A 13693-nucleotide genomic window follows, 5' to 3' on the forward strand; every position below is an offset into this window, starting at 1 on the left:
GGGAACTTTTTTTTGTTTTTTTGCAGTTTAAAGATATAATTCCCCCCTCCCTCAATGCACACACACACACACACACAAATACTTTTTCTCCCCACCCCACCCCAAACGGAAAGAGAGCCGAGGGTGAAAGGGTTGAAGATTAAAATGTAAACAGCAAAATTTATTATAATTACAAGAGTGTTTCAAATTATTTCCTTAAACGGCAACATAATTTACTCCTAGTCAAGGTCTCTATTGGTGGTGAAAGAGGAAACTGCTTGACCTTGGCGTGACCTCTGACCCCCTGGGTCAGCACCCATGGAATGCACAGATGTCATGGTTCATAAGCAAGGACATAAATGCTCAGGTTTCCCAGGCACAGAGGCGCCTGCACTTGGATGGGGCCAGCATGCACACCTCCCTTTGAACTAGCCACTCATACCTGAAACAAAACTTAAAATAAGCACGCTGCCTCCCAAGGCAGGAAGGAACAGGGAATGACAGAGACAGAGGAGATGGCGGGCTGCCTCTAGGAATGGGTGGATACGGTGGAGTTGGGCAGAAGGGAAGAAAGGCAGCTTGCTTTGTACTTTAACGCAGACCTGCCTAATCCGCCTTCTCCAAAATCATACGCAAGCTGGAACCTCAGCTGTCTCCCCGAAAATTCGTCCTTCGCTCCAGGTTTCGTGGCGCAGTTCTGCGGCCAAATGATGTGCCCAAGAATGGATAGCTTAAGGGAAACTGTGCCCAAAGGGGTGTGCTAATGGGGAGGAAAGAAGATTTTGCTCGTGGAGTTTGCCTGCAGAAGTGTCCCTGTGAAGCACAAGAAATTCGCACGAGAACGATGGCGAATTTTCGCGAGGGCTTCAAAAAAGGATTTGCAAACCGATGCAGAAAGGTGGAGAACTTGAGGCTGAAAAAAATGAGAAACCCCAAATCAAAAGATTTGCCCATCCCTAGGTGGAGTCTGGGGCAGGATGCACAAATCCAGCAATTTGGGTTTCTTTCAGCTTCTCATTTTTCTAGTCTTAAGTTTTCCACATTCTTGCATAAGTTTATGATTACTTGGGGGGGAAGCCTGCATGAAAATTCATACGCATTTTTGTGTGCATTTTGCCTTACATGCATATATACACCATTTTGCTTAACGTATGCACTTTTTGCAAGCAATTTCACCAAACGGCAATTCATGTTTGTATGTAATTTTCACTAACACCTGCAATTCCCCACCCCAATATACATATTTTTGTACAGCTCTTTTTGCATTGCAGAATTGTGCAGGTCTGAACAATGCACCTTGGTTTGCATTCAAGCGGAGTGCAGGAGTTTCTTCCCCATCCCTAGGAGAAAAGGGTAATAATGACTAGCAAGTCTGCTTTACATTCCAAGTCTTACACATTCTTACTCAGAAGTAAATTCCATTTGAGTTTAATGGGGTTGGCTCTGAAGTAAGTAGGGATGGAGGGGAAATTCAATTCAGTTTGCATGTTAAAAGGAACTCATCTAATTTGCATTTTCCAAAACAATATGCAAAGTGAAATGTAGCAGTCATTTGAAAATTGCCCTTCTCTGATTTTTGCATTGCCATTGCCAAGTAATGTGTAGGGAAATTCATGTACTAGGGTAAAGTGAGCAGAAGTGAGCACACATTTGTGAAAAACAGTATACCAAAAGGCATTATGTTAGGGGGAATTGGTTTGCAAAAATGGGTATACTAGGCAAAATTGTGTAGACAAATGTGTGCTTTAGGAGAACTACGGTAAATTAATTTTCATGAGGATTTTTAAAAAAATAGTGAACAGATGTAGAAATGTGGAGAAATTTCTGAGTCAAAGAGAAACAAAAATTGACATCCCTGTTCCCAGGTGAGTATCGGAGTCCAGTCTCTAAGCCCAGGGCTATTGTGGGCTTTTCTTTTTAGAAGAACTGCAAAGCATTCCATTCCATTTCACCCCCTTACACACACACACAAAACAACAAATCTCCCCCAAATCCTAAGTTAAATTAGTATCCTTGTAATTATTACGTTTCTAAAGCGCAAAATACAAAACCCATTAAGAAACATTTCACTGGAAGGGAAGGGAGCAAAGGATGAGAAATCGAGTTCTGAGGCTTTGTTGTGCAAATAAAATCTTTTAATTCCACATCAGTGCAACACAAATTCAGTCCACAACACAGCCAGCTTTGACAGCCTCTTCTATAAGGACTTATAAAGTCCTATCTTGCTAAAACAATATCAATCTGGTTGCTTTTTTTAAAAAAAACTACTGGCAGTACTGCACTTCCCCTTCCTTCCCTCCTCAAAAACAGCAGCTCAATAATTTAAAAATTCTCCTCCCAGTTAAATAGAAATGCAAGGAAAGTCAATTTCTGCTCAAGTACCAGTGCCGCAGGAAATTTTAATTTAAGGGAGGGATGATCAAACCACCCCTGGCCATCGAGAGACATATATTTTAAAAGAAGTGGGTTAGGGGAGAAATTCCAAGGTTTTAATTTTGAGATGGGAATCCTGTCTTATATATCAACTTAAAATTTATATTAAAGGGAAATTGGGATTCTAACGGTTCCTTTCAACTAGCTGCAGCCTACAGACCGCAAGTTGTGCTAAGCATGATCAAAGTACTTTGCAATTAGTTTGGTTTTAAATCACTATAATTGTCAGCGTAGCTTGTAATTGGAGAAACAATGTTTAGGGGCAACAGCAAACTTGCCCAGGTTGTAATCTTTAAGGGGAATGAAAGAAAGAAAAAGAGAGAGGAGCGGGGGGGAGGGGGACCCTGAACTTTAGTTGATAATGACAGGAGTCCAGCTAGAGTCCAATGACAAAGGTGGCGGGCGGGTGGAGGTTTAAAAAAAGCTTTAGTTAAGCATGCCAAGTCTACCATCTTGAAGAATGTGGTGGTCAGGCCTCAAAGGTCCCGGCAACCATTTCCACATGTCCACAGAGATTTTAGACTTGGGCTTCTCAATTAGTGGCAATGTGTCTCATTAGTTCTGCTGCTTCCCTTTCACGTTTTCACACCACTTCAGTGCATCCTCTGTCGAGGTCCTTTGCAATTCCGTCTCCACAAGGATGTAGGAAGTTGCCTTGCACCGAGTCAAGCCAATGGCTCCATCTTGTTCGGTTCTGTGCCCACACGGACTGGCAGCAGGGTTTTAGAGCCAGTGTGGTGTAGTGGTTGAGAGCAGTGGACTCGTAATCTGGTGTACTGGGTTTGCTTCCCCGTTCCTCCACATGCAGCTGCTGGGTGACCTTGGGCTAGTCACACTTCTTTGAAGTCTCTCAGCCCCACTCACCTCAAAGAGTGTTTGTTGTGGGGGAGGAAGGGAAAGGAGATTGTTAGCCGCTTTGAGACTCCTGAAGGGGAGTGATAAAGCGGGATATCAAGTCCAAACTCTCCTCCTCCTCCTCCTCCTCCTCCTCCTCCTCCTCCTTCCCCTGCTGTGCTACTTATGATAGGGCTTTCCTGCAGCCACCAACCTTTGAAACCTGGTGAGGCTTCAGAAACATGACCAAAACCCATCAGAAATGCTCTTCTCAGAAACCACACAGTTTGACGTTGCTTTGATGCATCCTTACCTACTATTCCATCGAAGCTGCAACAGAAATACTAAACTACAAGTGGGATCTGCAACAAAACATTGCATCATAAAGCACTAAAACATTTCAGCCAATAATAATAATAATTTATACCCAGCCACTCTGGACGGCTCCCAGCAGAATATTAAAAACATGATAAAACATCAAACATTAAAACTTCCCTAAGCAGGGCTGCCTTCAGATGTCTTCTAGAAGTCAGATAGTTGTTTATTTCCTTGACATCTGATGGGAGGGCATTCCACAGGGCGGGTGCCACTACCCAGAAGGCCCTCTGCCTGGTTCCCTGTAACTTGGCTTCTTGCAGCGAGGGAACAGCCAGAAGGCCCTCGGCACTGGACCTCAGTGTCCGGGCAGAACGATGGGGGTGGAGACACTCCTTCAGGTATACTGGGCCGAGGCCGTTTAGGGCTTTAAAGGTCAGCACCAACACTTTGAATTGTGCTCAAAAATGTACTGGGAGCCAGTGTAGGTCTTTCAAGACCGGTGTTATATGGTCTCGGTGGACGCTTCCAGTCACCAGTCTAGCTGCCGCATTCTGGATTAGTTGTAATTTCCGGGTCACCTTCAAAGGTAGCCCCACGTAGAGAGCATTGCAGTAGTCCAAGCGAGAGATAACCAGAGCATGCACCACTCTGGCGAGACAGTCTGCGGGCAGGTAGGGTCTCAGCCAGCGTATCAGATGAAGCTGATAAACAGCTGCCCTGTTTATAGGATATAGGAAACTGTCTTACACCTTCCAAGTCTGACCACTAGTCTATCTCACTTAGTACAGTCTACAGTGACCAAGGAGTCATTCCCAAGCCTTACCTGGAGATGCCAGGAGTGGAACCTGGGACCTTTTGCATGCAAAGCAGATGCTCTAACACAGAACTATGGTCCTTCCCCATATCATCTGTTCCACGTCCACTGAGCATGCTCAGTCCTCGCTGGGTGGTTTTGGCCCCTCCCCCTGTTTCCCCCTACTTCTGCCAACCTTGGGGCTCTCCTGAGCCTGCTCATCCTCCATCTTGTGTGCTGTTTTGCCTGTGTTCAGTATTCACACTAGAAAAAGGAGTTGGCTGTTACGATATCGGATCCTTCCAAGGCACTGAAAGGTTCTTTGCGTCGTTCTAGAATGGGGCTGAAGCTCAACATCAAAAAACCGAAGATCATGGCCACTGGTCCCATCACCTCCTGGCAAATAGAAGGGGAAGAAATGGAGGCAGTGAGAGATTTTACTTTCTTGGGCTCCATGATCACTGCAGATGGTGACAGCAGCCACAAAATTAAAAGACGCTTGCTTCTTGGGAGAAAGGCGATGGCAAACCTAGACAGCATCTTAAAAAGCAGAGACATCACCTTGCCAACAAAGGTCCGTATAGTTAAAGCCATGGTTTTCCCAGTAGTGATGTATGGAAGTGAGAGCTGGACCATAAAGAAGGCTGATTGCCGGAGAATTGATGCTTTTGAATTATGGTGCTGGAGGAGACTCTGGAGAGTCCCATGGACTGCAAGAAGATCAAACTTATCCATTCTGAAGGAAATCAGCCCTGAGTGCTGAGTGGAAGGACAGATCCTGAAGCTGAGACTCCAATACTTTGGCCACCTCATGAGAAGAGAAGACTCCCTGGAAAAGACCCTGATGTTGGGAAAGATTGAGGGCACAAGGAGAAGGGGACAACAGAGGATGAGGTGGTTGGACAGTGTTCTCAAAGCTACAAACATGAGTCTGACGAAACTGCGGGAGGCAGTGGAAGACTGGAGGGCCTGGCGTGCTCTGGTCCATGGGGTCACGAAGAGTCGGACACGACTAAACAACTAAACAACAACAAGAAGAAGAAGAATGGGGCTGTGTGAAAGTTTTATTGGGGCATCATCGACAATTGCATAACCAGTGAAACCCAACGGCATTGCTGGACAAGAAGCTGCTGTCAATTAAATTAACTGTCCCCCTCCAACCCCCCACCCATAATGAAATTTTTGCAAGATTACAGTAATTGAGCGGACTTCTCAGGAGCACTGAGTTCAAGGCACAGTTATGTGCATTTGTGCTCAAAGCAGTGAGCGTATTTACTGAAAATACCATGGGAGCAACTTTCACAAATAATTCCATTGTCCTCATTCTCAGTTGGCTTTCTTTGCCCTCAGATGATGTTGTCATGTAGTCAGACCATCATGTTCTCAACGTGATTCCTGATTTCCTGATATTACCCCAAGAAGGAGAAAGTAACTCTTAACTTCTTCTTTTTTTAAAAAAAAGGTGCTGGAGTAGGGTAAGTGAGTTAAAAATGAACTTTTTCAACAGACTTGAAGCAGGTGGCTGTTAAGGGGTCTGGGACAGCACCCCCGTTCTCCAGAGTATTGTTATTTTAGCCTGTAGATTCAAACTCTTGAACATTTTACACAACTTTAGAAAAAATGAAAACTGACGCTTCCATTGGAATTAGTTGTGAGTTCATGGCGCTGTGCCTTACAAGCAATTTCCATGGTGAAATATACTCGGAGTCGAGAGTGGATTTCATGCTCTTTATTCAGCTCATAGTTGTGAGGAATGAAGGTTCCCCCAAAATATCTGCTCTATATACATTATTTACACCATGGGCCGCACGTGATTGGCTAATTCCGGGATTCTCCTGTAGTCCAATCAGGTTGCGGATTCACTTCCACCTGGAGCTGGATTGGGTGGCTCCTGCAGACCAATCATACTGCTGCATTGTTCTAGGACCAATCAGACTGCTGCATTCGGAATCCTATTGTTCTAGGACCAATCAGACTGCTGCATTTTGGATCCTATTCAACTCAGTACATAACGCATGGGGAACCTTCAGCCCTCCATATGTGCTAAACTACAACCTCCATAATCTCTGACCATTGGCCATGCTTGCCAGGGCTGATGGGGGTTGTAGTTCGGCAACCTCTGGAGGGCTGAAGGTTCTCCACACCTGCGATAGCTAAAGGCCTTCATTGAGATACTTAATTAAAATATATGTTAAAAGAATAAGATTGCATCTGTTGGTACTCTTAAGTTTAGCAACTGATTTAAAGAACAGAGCATAGGAAAACAATTAATTGGGATTGCATGCGGTGTCCCCCCCCCCATCTAAAACGAAAGAAAAGCAACCTTTTATACTGATAGCGCTCTGGAAATTGTAGCTCTGTAAGGTCAACAGGGCTCTCCTAACAACTTTTTGCGTCTTTAACAAGTTACCATTCCCAGGATTCTTTGAGAGAAATCCCGACTCTTCAAAGGGGTACAATACTGCTTTTAATGTAGGGCCTTTATCTCTCAGCCTAATGTACCTCATAGGGTTGTTGTGAGGATAAAGAGAGATAAAATCTCATTCGCTTTCTAGATAAAAGTACCGTATTTTTCGCCCTATAAGACGTACTTTTTCCCCTCCAAAAATAAAAGGGAAATGTGTGTGCGTCCTATGGGGCGAATGAAGGCTTTCGCTGAAGCCTGGAGAGCGAGGGGGGTCGGTGCGCACCAACCCCTCTCGCTCTCCAGGCTTCAGGAAGCTATCCGCTAGCTGTGGGAGACCCAGCTCTCCCAGGGCTAGCGGAGAGCTTGCCTGCACCCAGAAGCTTGGGGCGCGCTGAGCTCCACACGCCCCAAGCTTCGGGATTAGCGCAGCAGTCCACTAGCTGTGGGAGAGCCACGCGGCTCTCCCACGGCTAGCGGAGACCTTGCCGGCACCCAGAAGCTTGGGGCGCGCTGAGCTCCACACGCCCCAAGCTTCGGGATTAGCGCAGCGCACCTGGGGGGGAAATAAAAAAAATCCCTTTATTTCCCCCCAAAAAAACTAGGTGCGTCCTATGGGCTGGTGTGTCCTATGGGGGGAAAAATACGGTAAACCTTCTTGCAGTTCTTCTCTCAAACCCCAGCCTGTCAGAAATCTGGCAAGCCACTAGGAACCAGTGCATGGGCCCAGCCAGTCTCTGGTACAGGCTCTGTGTGAGATCTTAGGGAGAAATTCTGAGGTTTGATGGCTCATAACACCTAATTGGCTCTCTAAACACCCATGCTAATTGCCTACATTCAAATGAAGGAAAACTACTGCATATCAGCCTAAGCAAGTTGTGCTTCCTTTTTCTGGTTACAGTGGTACCTCGGGTTAAGAACTTAATCCGTTCTGGAGGTCCGTTCTTAACCTGAAACTGTTCTTAAGCTGAAGCACCACTTTAGCTAATGGGGCCTCCCATTGCCGCCGTGCCGCCAGAGCACAATTTCTGTTCTCATCCTGAAGCAAAGTTCTTAACCCGAGGTACTATTTCTGCGTTAGCGGAGTCTGTAACCTGAAGCGTCTGTAACCTGAAGCGTATGTAACCCGAGGTACCACTGTATTTGGCTATAACTTTGATAGAATACAGATAGAACTTTGTTGCATTACATTCTTCATCAAATTATCTTTCCATTGATATATAATTTTATGGTATTACTTCAAAAAAAGTGGTGTTATGAGCCACCAAACCTCAGAAATACAGTGATACCTCAGGTTACATACGCTTCAGGTTACAGACTCCGCTAACGCAGAAATAGTACCTCGGGTTAAGAACTTTGCTTCAGGATAAGAACAGAAATCGTCCTCTGGAGGCGCGGCGGCAGTGGGAGGCCCCCATTAGCTAGAGTGGTACCTCAGGTTAAGAACAGTTTCAGGTTAAGAACGGACCTCCAGAACGAATTAAGTTCTTAACCCAAATTAAGTTCTTACCACTGTACACTTTTCCCAAAAGGTTTCCACAATTTTGGCCACTAGTGTAGATGCTAAGACCATGATGACACGGGACTCAGTGTACAGTTTATCACACCCTGTATATGACAGCCTGGTAACCGAACTGACAGTCTCCAGGTTTATAACAGCTAAACTCCTTGGTTTCCTTCACGTAAACATTTCACTCTAATGGAACATTATACTTGAGGCCTTGCTTCTGTGGATGCACACTTCTAGGTATTGCATCAAGGCAGAGCAATAGATAAATAGGTATCTGGATTTAATAAACACCGACATTCTGGGCTAATAGGCTAGACAAATCTTAGCAGCAGCAGCAGAAGGAGACGAAAGACTAAAATGAAATGCAAAAACAAAACAAAACAAAAACCCGGCAAGAGTTTACAGATTGTAGGAATGCAACTGGAAACACTCAGCAGCATCAAAAGGAAGGAGGGGAAAGGCAAAGGATGTAGATGATGGGGGTTCTCTCATTCTATACTAATAATGTTTCCCAGTCTCTCTGCTATGAGAGTAAACATGCTGATGATCTCATATGTCAGTGATGTCTATTCGGGGAGCTAGGAAGATGGAAGGGGTGCCAGTTCAGAGTCTGTTTTCCAATCCATGAAAGAGAGGAGACAACTTAATCTGCTCTTTAAGGCAAGACCTGGTGCGCCAGAAGAGGGAAGGAGTGTGTGTGCGTGTGCGCACGCGCCTGCCTTCTGGATCTATTGACTGGTTTTCATTTGTCTCTTATATAATAAAAACGTAAGGACGGTCATCACGCAGCCCTCATTGGAGACTTTTTGGTGTCGTGTCACAATCCTGGACTTGCATGAAGTCAGGGTGGAGTCGGGGAGCAAAAGCGAAGGCATGGCATGGGAGCAAGAAGGGAGAGAAACTGAGAGGGGGAAAGTACACCCTTGTGCAAATTAATTGAAACAAACAATGTAGTTTATTGTACAAAACTCACTTATACATGTACAAAACTCACATATACGTACATTAGTAGCGGATATGACCTCCGCTATTTTTAAGCAGCATTTGAACACGGTTTGGCATGGAGTCTACTAGTTTCGAACAGTCACTGTTGATTTTCGGATCCCTGTACCACACTTGAATCAGCGCCTAAATGAGCTTCTCCATAGTTGTACAGTCTACAGCACGGAGGCGACTTTTGTGTATAGCCCACAAATTCTCAATGGGATTTACGTCCTGGGAATTCCCTGGCCAATCAAGTACCTGTATTTGCTGCTCTGTCATGAATTTCCTCACCACTTTCGATGTGCAACAGGGGGCTAGGTCCTGCTGCAATATCCCAGTACTGCCAGGATACCTCTTTTCCAGATCTGGAATAACTCTCTTTCGTAGAACCTCAATATATTGTGGCGAGCGCATCATTCCTTCTATTGGCTGCAGGCTTCCGACACCATAACGATCAACTGACTTTTTGTGTTTCTTTTGAGTACAGGATTACGAGCAAGGTAGAAAACATGTTTTGTTTCAATTAATTTGCACAAGGGTGTAGTAATTACTCAGAACTCTGAGTAAAACAAGCATGGAGGAAAATGGTGGTTTGGAATATTTGGAATGACTGTGGAATATTTGATCTGTCTCACACAAGGTAGCTGAAGAATAGAAAACGGAGAAGTTTGAGTACAGCAAGAAGGGTAGGGCACTGGAAGGGGGAAAGATGACTGGGAGAAGTTTGCATAAAGAGAGGTGGGTGGACAGAGAGCAAAATGGCAGTTTTAAACTGACCCCATCCGTTGGCTAGTGAAGGAACAGCTGCTCCTGTTTTAGTTTACCTCTTCTCTCTTTTTCCCTCCTGTGCTGTGTCAGTTGAATTGTGAGCCTGTAGACAGTGATCCTCTTACCTTTTAATGTATGTACCTCATGTTATGTTTGCCTCAGGTTGCGAGTTTTCGGTTGCATCCTGGGGCGACCCAGAAGTACCGGAAAGGGTTACTTCCAGGTTTCGCTGCTCACACATAAGCAGATGCGCAAAATGACGGCGCGCGCATGCACAGACGCGGGTTGCATTCTTTTCAGGTTGCAAACAGGCCTCCGGAATGGATCCCGTTCGCAACCAGAGGTACCACTGTACAGTGCTAACGAAACAGTGATGACGATGAGAACAACACCGGAAGTGCAATGGAATGACCATTGACAGCTTTGTCCTCCATGAATTTATTCACCATCCTTCCAAAGCCATCTAAATGAGTGACCATCACTTACCTATTGTGGTAGCAAATTCCACAGATCGCATCATGTACACTTGAAAACTTCCCAGCTTCGTCACCAGTTTCTCAACTCTCAGATCTGGTGATTCTAGGTCGACTGTTGTTTTTGATTGCCCTTCAGGTATTTGAAGGCGGATATCTTGTCCCCAACCACCACCCCCCAGTCTTCGATTTCTTCAGCCTTTCCTGCTAGGGACAGGGCCGGCCCACCCATGAGGCAAGCTGAGGGGACCGCCTCGGGTGGCAAGATCCACAGGGGCGGCAGATCAGGCCTGGAAGGAACGCATCGCCCACTGCTGCCGCCATGGTGGCAGCAATGGCTGTGACACATTTTGTGGAGGCTGGATCTGCTGTGTCTTCATCAGCCATGCCCCCTGATGCGGCTTCTACAGTGGCCTCCTGGCCAATAGGAGGCGCTGTTGGTCCCCTCCCAACCTTGTTCCTGATGTAGATCTTTATTCCCCCTTTGTTCTTGATGTAGATCTTCACTCACCCCTTCTCCCTTAGCTGCAGGGGGAGTGTGTGTGTGTGTGTGTGTGTGTGTGTGTGTGTGTGTTGACAAAACATCTTGGGCCAGCCCCGAAGAGGAACCTATCATGCAACTTAAGAAGAAGGCAAGTTAGTAAGAACTCAGTGCAGCTATTTTGGGGTCAGTGGCGTAGCGTGGGTTGTCAGCACCCGGGGCAAGGCAAGTAATTTGCGCCCCCTAACCCGTGGATTTGTGCCCCCTAACTCGTGGATTTGCGCCCCCTAACCCGTGGATTTGCGCCCCCTAACCCTACCCCCCAGATGTTGCACCCAGTGCGGCCGGCACCCCCCACGCTACGCCACTGTTTGGGGTTGCATTGTGTGCTTCCTGATGTGAATGGAAATGGTAAGCAAGGTTTTGTGGACAGAAGGCAGAGCGTCAGGCTGCACAGGGACCCTCAGAACATGGTGTGCTCAAATTCCCCTGATATAGCAACTGTCATTCTGTCAAGCACATTTACAAATAGCAGGTGGTTTACTTTCAAAATAAGGTTCCCCTCCCACCCTGTTCCCCTTCCTCTGATGGTTCCACCTTTTAATATCCTCCTTCTCCTGCCCCAATATGCCAGCTTCAGCTGACATGGATAGGCAACAAAATATTTTTTTTCCAAAGGGATAACAATCTCTATGATCAGCCTCAAAGTCAAACAGTATTGGAGGTGGCAACATTTTTAAACAGGAGTCTTTAAATATCTGGTGGGTGGGTGCATGCACGCACACTCACACAGAGTTAGTGAGACAGCATAACACCTTGATTTGAAGTTCTTTTTTAAAGGCAAACCTACCTAATTCGCACTTCCTGAAAAAATATGCAAACTGAATCACAGCCCCCCCTTCAAAATTTGCACCTTTCCAAATTTTTCAGCGAAGTTCTGCAGCCAAGTACTGTGTACACACAAAAAATGCATCTATTAGGGTAAAATGTACAATGCATATTAGTGGAAACAATACTTAAGAAATCACTGTATTAGGGGAAATCGCTTTGCAAAAATGTGCCTATTAGGCAAAATTGCAGGCCACACGTGTGTTTATTGGGAGAAACGTGAACTACAATGCTGCGGGCTGTTTAAAAGCGTGTTTTAAAATATTGCAACTTGCTGCAGCAATGCGGAGAGCCAAATTTAAGGTTGGGAAAAAGAGAGAAACGGACAGGACCGAAATGGACTGATCCATCCATCCTGAAACAATGTGCCGGAACATGGCTACCAGATTCCACATTTCTTGAGTCTGAAGGCTTATAAGTGTTTTCAAGTTGTTCAGTCCACGCATGGTTTAGCCATTTTGAAGCCATAGCCGGCCCAGAGATGAAGGCTTTTCTATAGTCTGTCCATTCCCTTTTTGGTGAATTGAATGCAGTCAAAGGTCACCCTGGCCAGAGGCACTTTGATTGCCATGGCAACCATGACTTAATCAAACAATCCTGAGATTCCAGGTTTGTGGGAAACAGGCAGAGATCTGAAGAGACTGGAATTAATCAATCAAAGGGGGCAGGGAAGAAAATCCTAAGATATATGACTTATCCTTCCAAATCTATTACTCTGTCCTTAAACACACAAGAATTATGCTTGGAACAAAGCCCCATTCAGAAGGGATACCTCTGATTTTTGTTGTCTTGTTCCTTGCATTGAATTTCCTAACATACCTCTGTTCCACAGCAATCAGATGCCCTGCCACAGACCAGGCGGGGTCTCGGAGGGGGAGGGAAAAGGGGGAAACGGCAATTTAGGGGCAAAGGGGTCTGTTTACCATAAAAGCAGGCCTGGGAGGTACCACTTAGAATTAAAGGAAACCTATGCACTTTGAAAATCATTCCCTTTTGTGAATGAATGACTGGTCACTGAGCTCTCTTGACAGGCAATGGCTGAACTTGTTAGGGCAACTCTTTTTAAAATAATAATAATAATAATAATAATAATAATAATAATAATAATAATAATAATTCAGAAGGGTAGCAGGGTTAGTCTCTTGCAGCAAAAGAACAAGCAAATACACTTGCGGCACTTTCAGTATTGTAGCATCAGCTTTCGTGGGATTCAGGGACCATAAGAAATGTGTGAGGGTTGCAGCCAATGCTAGTTTTACTCAAGAGTAAACCCACGGAAGTTAATGGACAGGACTAGCTTAGGTCCATTGATTTAAATGGGTCTGTTCAGGGGAGGACTTACCTGGATACAGTCCTTGATCTTTAAGGTGTCAAAAGACTCTTTAAACTTTTATATATTTATTTTAACTGGACTTTTTAAAAAAAGAGGTTTCGTTTTCTGGACAGGCTTCTTTAACCTATTTTTCCTATCCTGGGCACAGCCTGGTGCCTCAGCAAATCTTGCAACCAAAAGTGCTGGGCCTGAGCTGGAAGAAACTTTTAAAAAGCAGAGCTTTAGAGCACAAATTTGGGTTAGGTGAATGTTTTGTACACAGTCCATGTCGTGGATTTTCAGATTATTTTATATTTCACAGATGAGAACAGAATGACACCCCTCCACACACAAACATAACAACCTCATTCTTATCCTGAAGACCAGCCTGCACCAGCAAACCTAACTGTGTCTACTCAGAAGTAAATTCCACTGAATTCAATGGGACTTCCTCCCAGGTAAATAGGTATTGACAGTGCTGGATTACCCAATAGGCAGACTAAGCATGTGCCAAAA

This window comes from Podarcis liolepis, assembly GCF_965112155.1.
Source record: "Podarcis liolepis genome assembly, chromosome: 15".
Taxonomy (NCBI): Eukaryota; Metazoa; Chordata; class Lepidosauria; order Squamata; family Lacertidae; genus Podarcis; species Podarcis liolepis.